At 35.7% G+C, this 14353-nt stretch overlaps 1 protein-coding gene across 1 annotated transcript in view; it reads left to right on the plus strand.

Annotated features, from left to right (window-relative positions):
- Window positions 1-3987: 3987 nt before the first annotated feature.
- LOC128554453 (transcription initiation factor TFIID subunit 6-like) overlaps window positions 3988-14353 on the plus strand; it is a gene marked incomplete at its 3' end in the record, with an annotated part of 52308 nt that continues 41942 nt past the window's right edge. The window contains 1 exon segment of the mRNA XM_053535734.1: window positions 3988-4104.

A 14353-nucleotide genomic window follows, 5' to 3' on the forward strand; every position in this document is an offset into this window, starting at 1 on the left:
CTATTTTCATTTATATTTTTTTTTTAATTTTCATTCATAATCATAACGGTATATCACATCATTTTTGTTTTATATTGAACTTAATATCATTTTTATTAAATTTTCACCCTTTAAATGAGTCTTTTAAAAAAAAAATTGTAACAAAAAAAAAAAAAAAAAAACATCAAAACAACAAACAAAGGAAATCTTTTGGGCAACTAATTACATTTAAGGCAGCAAAAAAAAATAAAAATAAAAAAACTCGGCTAGATATATACCCTGTATACCAATTATCGGGATATACAATCATACAGTGCTTTAGGGTATAGCGGATAGTTAACTAATTTTTTCTGCATTTAAATTTAAAGAAATGAAATTTGGTAGTTTTTTCTTCTGTAGATCAGACAGAAAACAGCTATTCTTTTCAAAACGTTCAGCTTTTAATAGAAATTCATGTGTTTTTTTTTCTCCATGCCATTGTTTACATATACGCTGATTTTGGTTGTACAGGATAGCTTTGGTCATTTTTTCCATTATTAGTTTAAAATCAACATCTTAACAAACTTCCCAAGATTTTTTTTACCATAAACCAGAATAATAATGTACTCTCCTCCCTTTTTTTTATTTCTATCAAACAGTTTTCATTCACTGATGTTTTTTATTTACATACTGTCTGACTTCGTCAGTAAAGGATAGCCTCGATTTTCATTTGATGACATATGAAAAATGACACAACACACCATCATTTAAAATGTATGTCAGAATGTTTGTCTGCATGCAAGTAAACGTATGATATGAAAATTTATACAATAATTCAGGTCTAAATAGAAACTTTATTAATTAACCTATCTTCTATACCCTTAAATCTGTTATACCCTATTTAAACCACTGTATTACCGTGAATGTCCTGTTTTGACACTTAACATCAAAAGTACTCGACATTATTCTTTCATTATGCTCAATGTGCTTAGATTTTTAGAAAAAAAATTTTTTGAAAATCGGTGTGTCTTTCTTTTTATTAAATCACACTGATCCCAGAAATTAAAGAATTTAGCTTAGTGACTGGTTGTTATGGTTAATCTTTGCAATTTTTCTATGTTAATTTTCAATGAAGTTGCTTCCCTTACAGAAGCAAGCCTCTGTGGCGTACATGCTGCGTATTTGCTGTGTATATGCCGCGAACACAGTAGTACGCCAGAGGAGTACATTTTACATACACCGCATGCCGCGTACATGCCGTGTACTATTTCGACGAGTACACAGCATGTACGTAGGAGGTCACTAGTACACTTCAAGTACGCAGCACAGACTCTGAAAATTTAAGGAGTACACTGCATGTACGCAGGAGGGACTTGTACAAGAAAATAGTACACTGCATGTACACCGCAGATACTTTGAAATTTGTGCAGTACACTTCATATACGCGGGAAAGACTTGTACAATTTCTTTTGGCATTTATAGTTAGTTTTTTTTTTATAAGTTAAAGTCTGAAGTAAACTTCATATACGCGGGAGGGACTTCATGCAGGAAGGATTTGTACATTTTTTTTTTTTTTGGAAGCAAGAACTTGATTTCCGAGTAACTTTTATCTTAATAGCATAGAATAGTTCAGATTACCGGTATTCTAAACAATAAAAATTTGCCAAACTATTTGCAATGTTCATTTGTGAAGCTTACATCTTAGTGATTTCTGAGCTGCACCTTGCATGCAGTGTAAAAATATATTCTTTTTCGTTTTGAATTAATCCTGGAACTTTCTAACTTGGATAATTGAAAAGCCTTATTTGAACTTCGTTGCATTACATTTTGTAATACATGAAATAATTACCAAGATAATGCCTCAACAGCGCCCGAATGAGAAGAATTAATAGCTCTCGCTGTTATTTGAATACTCTTAAGCAAAACACCACTCTATCATGTTTTATAAAGGCTTTAATGCTCATTATGTTAACTCATTAAGGCCTCACCAAATTAAAAAGTTGTTCATCGGATTTGCCGCTCGTATATTTTCAGAACGTTTTTGGCTAATTGCGCTTGCCCCATTGGAAAAAATCAATCTAAAATTTTTTGGTGCGCTACTTTTTACGGACGTAAAAGTGTATAAATGCTTATATAATTCCAGTCCTAGATTGTTCTCAGATGGATTTTAATCAAAATAAATACATACTACGCACACATCGGCTATAATAAATCATAACACTTATATTTAGTTGCATTAAAGTTGTTTCCCCTTGATGCAGTTACGCCATTTTCTTCAAATGTTTACCAAATTACATGCTACAAAAATTGATTTATTTCATTGAAAAGTGGATGGAGAAAAGCATACTAATTTATTTGATAACATCAATCTACATTATTTTGGTAAGGGTAAATACTTATTGATGCATGTCACTTATCTTTTTTCTGTTTTTTTTCTGTCCAAATGATCAGCATTTGCATACGAAAGTTGGTGGGGTAAGGAATTTACATTATCACAGCAGTTTCGCCACAAGAGTACACAGCATGTATGCAGCAGGAGTACACAGCATGTACTCCGCAGGACTCGGGCCAGGAGTACACAGCATGTACGCTGCAGGAGTACACAGCATGTACACCACAGGAGTACACAGCATGTACGCCGCAGGGGTAGTACACCGCAGGCTCATTTGCATGTGAAAAGTGTATGTACCGCGTACATGCTGCGTACTATTTCTCGCATACTAAATTCCTCCAGCGTACATCCTGTGTACTATGTAGTCCACAGCATGTACGCAGCAAGTAGTACGCGGCAGAGCTCATTTGCATGTCAAAAGTGTACTACAAACGTACTATCGGTGTATGTGCGGTGTATATCCTGCGTACTATTGATTTCAGTACACATCATGTACGCATCATATACGCTGTATGTACACAGCAGGAGTACGCAGCAGGCCTTTTTTTTTCTGTAAGGGTCATTTCTGCCATATCTGTTTTATATTTAGTTTGACACATTGTAAAATAGAAATGCTTTCTTTGTCTTAGATCAATTTAACAACTTCTTTAGATTTCACGTTAAAATTCACAGTTATAGGTATATACCAGAAAATGCTAAAATTCCCCACCTCTGTTCTTTGAACAACAAAAGTGTAACTTTTACCTAACCTAGTGTTATGACGAATTATTTGCCAAATGTCTAAAGCTAAAATATAAATTAATTAAACAGAAAAAGATCTATCATTTTTTACAATTATTTTGTTATAAATAGAGTCCCTGAATATAAGACTCGGGGTAATTGGTATACCAAGTATACCTTTCAATCAAATCTGTCTTTCCCCCTGATATTATTTAAACCTCTACACTCTAACCAGCCTTGAAGTTTAAGTTCACAAACAGAATGTTCTGAAATATAACTGCAATAAAACTTTGAACCTGGGACTGGAACATCATTTTCTGTCAATTTTATGAGATTTTTGTTTTCTGATGCTGCCATTGTTTGATATGGTAGTACAGATGTATTATCAGTGTTTGTACGACCTTTCTAGAAATGTGTATCACATGGTACACACAGCTGATATTGATGACCTGCTTACCGATCTCTCCTATTGGGAGACTGACATAGCCTATAGCATTCAACAAAACCAGAAAGCCAAGTCTACAGTGAGCAGGTGAGGTGTGAGTGATCAGTTCATTGTGTCATTTTCAAATGGACGTTTATATGAGACTTGCTCTGGTACAAGATCAATGAAAAAATTTACACAGCATTAGATATACCTATATCAGATGATTTTATTTAAAGGTCAACTTGAACTATCACACTATTACCCAATTAACAATTTACAGGTGGTTGTTTACATGTCGTTTACATGTATCTAACGAACTTTGCAGCCTTAGTTTCGAAATTATTCTTTATTTCAATCCTGTTACTTTTTAAAAGATATTGCTTGAGTTTTCAGAATAAAGTAGATTTATTGTTTATATAGAATAATTTATTCAACAGAAACTATATAAAAAAAATTCTGTTTACCTTCTAATTCGAAACTATCAACCAAAATAAGACGCTAATTGGAAATTTTTTTTTCTTAAAATTAAATCGCGATTATTGTAGGTATTTGATAATATAAAAGATCGCATATAATTGCAAAATGTAAAACTGTTATAAGGTATCAAGTAAGTAGTTCTATTCAATAGTAAAGATCGAAATTTTCTGCAGTTTTCAGGTTTTTATTAGTTTTCGCGACATCAGCATAGGCATAGCTTAAAAATTTACAGCGGTTTGGAACCATTGCGTTCATTATATAACCGCTGCCTTCATAAATTACCATGTAACTATGAGAAACTGACATGACTGTGCAAAATAGCAGAGACATCAAAGTAACAAATGGCTCATGAATGTCAATGATCATTTCAGTTGCATTACACAAATGAAATATGTGTCCAGTAAATACATTAAGAATCCATCTGATAGGGCAGATCGCCATGCCATCACACATCAAGGCATCTGGTGATAGTCAAAACAAATGCTTTTACATCGTGTATATGGGATCAGAATTTTTAATTGCTTTTTTGCTCATTTATGGATTTCAAAATTCAAAAGTTACTTACAATTTTCATATTTTCGTATTCAGATATCTTTTTTAAATTACTAGCCGATTTAAATGATGTATAAGTTTAATATTAGCGGCATAGTGATGTTCAAAACTTTTAGAAAAAACACTGCAAGCTCAGTTTTAGGGGTATTCAGGGTTTTTTTTTTACTAAGAAAGTGACACCAATAGTCTTCCCCTTGAAAAATGTTTCCCCAAAAGATCAATTTTCCCCCCAAAAATTAATTTTCCCCAATCTATCTCCAATTCATATGTTTCAGGGATCGAATTTAGCTGTCACTAACTCGTGAAATTTGAGTGAAAATAAAAAAACCCGAGTAGGAAATCATAGCACTCGAATATTTTCGCAATTACATTGATAATCGAGGAATCCGCTCACGCTGACCTTTGCTCTTTGAAAGCTCCTTTGGGGTAGTTATTTTACTGATAAACACGGGACCGCTTGTAGACGCTTGTCGCTATTATAAATGAAATTATCGGATGTCTAAGTAAGCGTCTAGACAAAATTTACTTTCGTTTTGGTCGGTGAATCAAATGGCAAAATGGAGAGGAAAATCACAAGGTTTTTTTAGGCGAAAAAGGACAAGGGATGCTTGAAATTCTAGCGACACCATGGGCAGTGACCTGAAAATTATCGAGTACTTTGGTTTGTTCTTCCGAAGCTAGAAAGTCCCGGTCTGTCCGGACCATGAAAACGTTGGAAACGAAGCTGAACTTTTATTATGAAACCAAATAATCAAGTGGAACCAACCTTGTTGCTAGTGGAAAAAACTGCATTGTTAATGGGGTAAAAAATTAAATTTGAACCCTGAAATAGGATAACTTAAAATTTGAATTGCTGTAAAAAGATCTACTGACTAATGTATATGCACTGTAAAAGCAGTATCACATGTTGGATATAATATCGTGAATTTTCCCCAGATTGGCCTCTTTCGCGTGATTTTTCCCCATTTGATCAGCACCCAACGTCTTCCCCAACTCCTTAAAAAAAGCCCTGGTATTTTACCTTGAATCCCAAGTTCCCCTTGTTTGGGGTCTACTACTAGAAAATATATAAATCAAAATTTGTTGTTTTAGTCTTTTAAAAATTGCATGCCATCAGTATTATGTCCCCCCCCCCCCCCCCCACCTCTGGGGGAGACATACTGTTTTTGCCCTGTCCGTCCGTACGTCACACTTCATTTCCGAGCATTAACTGGAGAACCATTTGACCTAGAACCTTCAAACTTCATAGGGTTGTAGGGCTGCTGGAGTAGACGACCCCTATTGTTTTTGGGGTCACTCCGTCAAAGGTCAAGGTCACAGGGGCTTGAACATTGAAAACCATTTCCGATCAATAACTAGAGAACCACTTGACCCAGAATGTTGAAACTTCATAGGATGATTGGTCATGAAGAGTAGATGACCCCCAATGATTTTGGGGTCACTCTGTCGAAGGTCAAGGTCACAGGGGCCTGAACATTGAAAACCATTTCCGATCAATAACTAGAGAACCGCTTGACCCAGAATGTTGAAACTTCATAGGATGATTGGTCATGAAGAGTAGATGACCCCTATTGATTTTGGGGTCACTCTGTCAAAGGTCAAGGTCACAGGGGCCTGAACATTGAAAACCATTTCCGATCAATAACTAGAGAACCACTTGACCCAGAATGTTGAAACTTAATAGGATGATTGGTCATGCAGAGTAGATGACCCCTAATGATTTTGGGGTCACTCTGTTAAAGGTCAAGATCACAGGGGCCCGAACATTGAAAACCATTTCCGGTCAGTAACTTGAGAACCACTTGACCCAGAATGATGAAACTTCATAGGATGATTGATCATGTACAGTAGATGATCCCTAATGATTTTGGGGTCACTCTGTTAAAGGTCAAGGTCACAGGAGCCTGAACATGGAAAACCATTTCCAATCAATAACTTGAGAACCTCTCGACTCAGAATGTTGAAACTTCATAGGATGATTGTTCATGCAGAGTAAATGACCCCTCTTGTTTTTGGGGTCACTCCGTTAAAGGTCAAGGTCACAGGGGCCTGAACATTGATAACCAGTTCCGATCAATAACTTGAGAATCACTTGACCCAGAATGTTGAAACTTCATAGGATGATTGAACATGCAGAGTAGATGACCCCTATTGATTTTAGAGTCAGTCTATTAAAGGTCAAGGTCACAGTGGCCTGTTCATGTAAAATCATTTTTTGGAAATAACTTGAGAGCCACTTGACCTAGAATGTTGAAACTTAATAGGATGATTGGACATGCAGAGTAGATGACCCCTATTTAATTTGAGGTCACTTGATCAAAGGTCAAGGTCACAGGAGCCTGAACAGTGACTTGAGAACCACTAGGCCAAGAGTGTTGAAATTTAGCGGGATGACTGGACATGCTAAGTAGATGATCCCTATTGCAGCCAAGCATCAGTGTCTCTTTGACTTTCGCTCCTGACCCTTATTGACTTCTTGCCTATAGGACTTTGCATTGGGGGAGACATGCGCTTTTTTACAAAAGCATTTTCTAGTTGGCTACTATTTTTTATAGGTACAAAAGTTGGCAATACTTTTTTTTCGAGGCCAGCGTTAGCCCTGCAGATATATTGTAAAGACTTCTTCCGGTTGACAATTATCGGAAAGTCTCGAAAGATGTAACCCTGTCGCTGATTGGCTGAATACTAGTTCATCTATTTTTACGAATAATTTGATTCACTGTCACGGTTCTAAATTTGATTCACTGTCACGGTTCTAGCAAAAATTTCTCAAGTACCTGAATTAGGCAGAGCTTAAATTACGCCATCGGCTCGTCTTGATAGCTAGCAAATTGTCAACAGCTGAAAGGCGGTAATTTGCATGTGCGGATCAAAAATAAAGTCAGGTTGCTTAATTTCGACTCTTTTATAGAGGAACAATGTATTTTTTGTCAGATTTTTTACACATCATGCATTCTACCTGCTGATTTAAAAAACTTGCATGTAAGGGACTTTTTATGCGTGAATTACACAGATTTTAGCATGGATGGAAATGCTGGATCATGTCTTGTAATATTCCTAATGCTTTACCAGGATGAAATATTGAGTAAAAGATTATAGTCTGTTATGAATAGCCTGAACATTAGATTTCAAGCGCATCAATCATTTCTTTAATAAAGAAATGTAACTATATACGCAGGCATATATTTTATGATTGCTTTTTATTTCTGAATGAAATATCATTCTCAGAATTCTAAAGTCAGCGGTCAGTTGCAAGCACACTTTGATTCATGTTAATTCTCATCTTATTTCCGTTGACACATAATCAATTATCTATAGATTAGAGGGGTAAATTCTGATGAGATAAAATACGTGCTTCTGTTTGACGAGCAGTTTATCCCATAAATATTCAATTAATAAAACTGATTATTTCAGGGAAAAAACAACAAAATCAAAACAAATCCATTTACGCAAGTGCATGTTACAAATAATTTTTCAATTTAATTAATGTCTCAGTGTGATGTTTTATGTTTACATGTTATAACAAACACCCTTTTCGGGTTTCGGAAGTTTTGTGAGCTTGGTAAAATTAAAGAAGCCGCAAGTATTTAAAGCAAACTCTCTCATAACATTTAAATTTTATTTAAAATTGCAGTCAGCATTTCATAAGAAATGATTTAAAAGCCTGCTTTCTAAGCGACTTCCTTTTCGCAGTTTTTGCACTCATTGAATTTGTATTAAGTTGCTGATGAAATATTCTCTTTCAAAATGCCTCAGAAAAAAATGCAAAATTACTGCCTTAGAATGTAAACTATAATATTGTCATTATTGTTTTTTCTATGTGGTATAGTTATATAATATCAATGCACCTTTTGATTCTCTCAATTTTAAAATGTACCCTTTGATTCTTTAATGTTAAAAATATAATTTTGCAAAGATTTTATCTGTTAAATGTATTTTCCCTTTCTTAGCTTGACTATACGGAGTATTTAGAGCTATCCTACTTGACCCGGCGTCAGCGTCCTTCTGCATCCGCACTTTAGATAAAAGATTTCATGCACTTTCACCGTATCTCTGTAATAACTTGATGGATTTGTTTCAAACTTAAATTAGTAATTCCTAATCATTGCCCATATCATATTTTTAGCTCACCTGAGCAATGCTCAGGTGAGTTTTTCTGATCGCTCGATGTCCGGCGTCCGTCGTCTGTCATCTTTCAACATTTAGCTTGTGTATGCGATAGAGGCTGTATTTTTCAATTATTCTTCATGAGTATTGGTCAGAATGATAACCTTGATAAGATCTAGGCCGAGTTCGAAAATGGGTCATCTCGGGTCAAAAACTAGATCACTAGGTCAAATCAAAGAAAAACCTTGTGTATGCGATAGAGGCTGTATTTTTCAATCAATCTTCATGAATATTGGTCGGAATGATAACCTTGATGAAATCAAGGCCGAGTTCGAAAATGGGTCATCTCTGGTCAAAAACTAGGTCACTAGGTCAAATCAAAGAAAAACCTTGTGTATGTGATAGAGACTGTATTTTTCAATTGATCTTCATGAATATTGGTCAGAATGATTACCTTGATGAAATCTAGGCCCGAGTTCTAAAATGGGTCATCTCTAGTCAAAAACTAGGTCACTAGGTCAAATCAAGGAAAAACCTTGTGTATGCGATAGAGGCTGTATTTTTCAACTGATCTTCATGAAATTTAGCCAGAATGATTACCTTGATAAAATCTAGGCCGAATTCGAAAATGTGTCATCTCGGGTCAAAAACTAGGTCACTAGGTCAAATCGAAGAAAAACATTGTGTATGCAATAGAGGATGTAGTTTTCAATTGATCTTCATGAAATTTGTTCTGAGTGATTGCCTTGATGAAATCTAGGTCGAATTTGAATATGGGTTATCTGAGGTCAAAAACTAGGTCACTAGGTCAAATTAAAGAAAAATCTTGTGTATGCGATAGAGACTGTTTTTTTCAATTGATTTTTATCTCGACTATTCATAGAATAGTAGAGCTATTGGACTCGCCCATGCGTCCGCGTCCGCGTCCGCGTCCAGATTTTGGTTAAGGTTTTGTATGTAAGCTGGTATCTCAGTAACCACTTGTGGGAATGGGTTGAAACTTCACACACTTATTCACTGTGACAAACTGACTTACATTGCACAGGTTCCATAACTCTATTTTGCTTTTTTACAAAATTATGCCCCTTTTTCGACTTAGAAATTTTTGGTTAAGGTTTTGTATGTAAGCTAGTATCTCAGTACTTACTAATGGGAATGGATTGAAACTTCACATACTTGTTCACTGTCATGATCTGACATGCACTAAGCAAGTCCCATAACTCTACTCTTTTTTTTTCAAAATTATGCCCCTTTTTCGACTTAGTAGTTTTTGGTTAAATTTTTGTATGTAATCTGATATCTCAGTATCCACTAATTGGAATGGATTGAAACTTCACACACTTGTTCACTGTCATGATCTAACATGCACTGTGAAGGTCCCATAACTCTACTTGGCATTTTTACAAAACTATGCCCCTTTGACTTAGCAGTTTTAAGCTCGACTATTCGAAGAATAGTCTAGCTATTCTACTCACCCTGGCGTCGGCGTCGGCGTTGGCGTCACACCTTAGTTAAGTTTTTGCATGCAAGTACATACAGCTATCATTTAAAGGCATATAGCTTTGAAACTTATTTATTCTTTTTCTAGGTCAATTACCAACCTCACTGGGTCAAGTTCCATAACTCTAACATGTATTTTGAGCAAATTATGCCCCCTTTTGGACTTAGAAAATTTTGGTTAAAGTTTTACATGCAAGTTACTATCTCCAAAACTAATGCAGATATTGATTTGAAACTTCACATGTGTCTTGGGGTTATAAAACTAGTTTATAGCACCAAGTCCCATAACTCTGACCTTCATTTTGGGCAAATTATGCCCCCTTTTGGACTTAGAAAATTCTGGTTAAAGTTTTGCGTGCAAGTACATACAGCTATTACTAAAAGGCATATAGATTTGAAACTTATTTTTTCTTTTTCTAGATCAATTACCTACCTCACTGGGTCAAGTCCCATAACTCTGACATGTATTTTGGGCAAATTATGCCCCCTTTTGGACTTAGAAAATCCTGGTTAAAGTTTAACATGCAAGTTACTATCTCCAAAACTAATGCAGATATTGAATTGAAACTTCACATGTGTCTTCGGGGTTATAAAACTAGTTTATAGCACCAAGTCCCATAACTCTGACCTTCATTTTGGCCAAATTATGCCTCCTTTTGAACTTAGAAAATTCTGGTTAAAGTTTTGCGTGCAAGTACATACAGCTATTACTAAAAGGCATATAGATTTGAAACTTATTTTTTCTTTTTCTAGATCAATTACCTACCTCACTGGGTCAAGTCCCAGAACTCTGACATGTATTTTGGGCAAATTATGCCCCCTTTTGGACTTAGAAAATCCTGGTTAAAGTTTTACATGCGAGTTACTATCTCCAAAACTAATGCAGATATTGAATTGAAACTTTACATGTGTCTTCGGGGTTATAAAACTAGTTTATAGCACCAAGTCCCATAACTCTGACCTTCATTTTGGCCAAATTATGCCTCCTTTTGAACTTAGAAAATTCTGGTTAAAGTTTTGCGTGCAAGTACATACAGCTATTACTAAAAGGCATATAGATTTGAAACTTATTTTTTCTTTTTCTAGATCAATTACCTACCTCACTGGGTCAAGTCCCAGAACTCTGACATGTATTTTGGGCAAATTATGCCCCTTTTTGGACTTAGAAAATCCTGGTTAAAGTTTTACATGCAAGTTACTATCTCCAAAACTAATACAGATATTAAATTGAAACTTCACATGTGTCTTCGGGGTTATAAAACTAGTTGATAGAATCAAGTCCCATAACTCTGACATGTATTTTGGGCAAATTATGCCCCCTTTTGGACTTAGAAAATTCTGGTTAAAGTTTTGCGTGCGAGTACATACAGCTATTACCAAAAGGCATATAGCTTTGAATCTTATTTATTCCTTTTCTATGTCAATTACCAGCCTCACTAGGTCAAGTTCCATAACTCTTAAAATGTATTTTGAACAAATTATGCCCCCTTTTGGACTTAGAAAATTCTGGTTAAAGTTTACATGCAAGTTACTATCTCCAAAACTAATGCAGATATTGAATTGAAACCTAACATGTTTCTTCGGGGTTATAAAACTAGTTGATAGCATCAAGTCCCATAACTCTGATATGTATTTTGGTCAAATTATGTCCCTTTTCGAACTTAAAACTCTTTTGATATTTAACATTTTGGGTAATAATTTCCTGCTTCTGTGACAATATTTTGAATAGTCGAGCTTGGCTGTCTTACGGACAGCTCTTGTTGGTTAAGTTTTTGTATGTAAGCTGGTATCTCAGTATCCACAAATTGGAAAGGATTGAAACTTCACACACTTGTTTACTGTCGTGATATGACATGCAGTACAGAGGTTCAATACCTCTACTTTGCATTTTACAAAATTATGCCCCTTTTTCAACTTTTGTATTCATTCAGTTGACAAGGCTGTTGAATAGTCGAGCGTTGCTGTCCTCCGACAGCTCTTGTTATGAAATTTGGTCAGGATGATTGCCTTAATGAAATCTAGGTCGAATTTGAATATGGGTCATCTGAGTTCAAAAACTAGGTCACTTGGTCAAATCAAAGAAAAAACTTGTGTATGTGATAGAGGTTGTATTTTTCAATTGATCTTCATGAATTTTGGTCAGAATGATTGCCTTGATAAAATCTAGGTCGATTTTGAACATGGGTCATCTAGGGTCAAAAACTATGTCATATCAAAGAAAATGCTTGTTTTATCGCAAGAGACCAATTTTTTGGTCCAATCTTAATGAAAATTGGTCAGAATATTTGTTTCCATGAAATCACTAGGTCAAACATGTTTTACACTGTTATGGTGTGTTTCTTAGGTGAGCGACCTAGGGCCATCTTGGCCCTCTTGTTATGACACAAGTTCCATAACTATCACACCAATATTTCATGAATTATATCCCCTTATTTACTTAGAATTTGAGGTTAAAGTTTTGATGCACTTTCACTCTGTCTCAGTTATTTTTATGCCCCCAGCATCAGCAGGCGAGAGGCATATAGTGATTGTCCTGTCCGTCTGTCGTCCGTCCGTATGAGGGTAACCAAATGGGACCGTTTCATCTAGCATCAATAGCACTTATAGAATGACTTGATACTTATGTAGATGTAACCTGTGACCATTCCTCATCTTCAGACATCACCTGACTCAGTTTGACCTTGACCTCATTTTGGACTTAGGTTAATTTATGTGGGCCATCTCTTGGTTAACCAAATGGGACAGTTTTGTCTAGCATCAATACCCCTTACAAGAATGAATTGATACTAATACAGATGTAAACTGTGACCATTCCTCATCTTCAAACATCACTTGACCCCAGTTTGACCTTGATCTCGTTTTGGACTTTGGTGCAAATCTATCGACAAGAAACCACTTGGGGCATCAAGCGTTTATTGAACGCAGCTCCTTGTTTTATTATTGTCATTAGTTGAATTGAGACAATCAGGTTAGGTAACTATGGACTGATTTTATGTCAAATTACTTCCCTTTGTGTCAGATTCAACCTGACTAAAGTACATCTCCTATTAAGCTACGCATAGGATCTGAAACTGAGCTATTGATGGCTTCGTTCTGACAACCCTTCCGCTAGCCAATCAAAAGCTACCTTACAACATCCTGCAAGCTTTAAAAAGCCTTGGGTTTTGATATCAACAATTTTTATGTAGAAAGATGTCAGATAGCCAGTTAGCTCAGTTAGGGCACTTGCTTTGTAAACGAGAGGTCCCGGGTTCGAGCCCTGGATTAACTGCAAATTTTTCTTACTCTTTGACATTCGAACAAATTGTCTGATTGGTTCAAACAAAAATAGATTTGCGAAAATAAAAATAGCAATATTGGAAATCCAAAATATACAGAAGACGAATGTGAATGGGTCGTTCTCAGATCTTCATTTAGAAGATCAAGTACTTTAGTCAGACTGTTTCAGATTAAAATGGGTTTATCTCAGTAACCAATGAAGGTACTGATTTGAAATTTCATTATTGAGTAATTTGGTCTGTTTTCCATCCATTAGGAGGAATAAATTATATAAATTGCCCAAAAGAAACAAGAAGTACAAACTATACGTCACCTCCAAAACCCCTTGTTATATTGGTGTCCCTGTGAGGTGAAAACTAGTGTCTTTTTACATATAAGTTCTTAAACTTAAGAAGAATTAAGTTTGGCCTAGGCAGATCTGGAATTGGTCTAAACCAAACTAGAATTCTAGTCAGAATGTTTGTCTGGATGATTTCTAGGTCAAGTTCGAATCTGGGTCATGTGGGGTCAAAAACTAGGTCACCCGGTCAAATCAAAGGAAAAGGTTGTGAACACTTTAGAGGCCACAACTTTGACTGACAGTCATTAATTATGAAAATTGGTCAGAATGTTATTCTTGATGATCTCAAGGTCAAGTTTGAAACTGGGTCATGTAGGGTCAAAAACTGGGTCACCGTTCAAATCAAAGGAAAAGCTTGTGAACACTCTAGAGGCCACATTTGTGACCCAATCTTTATGAAACTTGGTCAGAATGTTAGTCTTGATGATCTCTATGTCAGGATCAAAACTAGGTCATGTGGAGTCAAGAACTAGGTCAGTAGGTCGGATCAAAGGAAAAGCTTGTGAACACTTTAGAGGCCACAGCTGTGACCCACTATTTATGAAGCTTGGTCAGAATGTTTGTCTTTATGATCTCTAGATCCAAGATGAAACTGGGTTAT

The sequence above is a fragment of the Mercenaria mercenaria genome, unplaced genomic scaffold, assembly GCF_021730395.1.
Source record: "Mercenaria mercenaria strain notata unplaced genomic scaffold, MADL_Memer_1 contig_5047, whole genome shotgun sequence".
NCBI classification, from domain to species: Eukaryota; Metazoa; Mollusca; class Bivalvia; order Venerida; family Veneridae; genus Mercenaria; species Mercenaria mercenaria.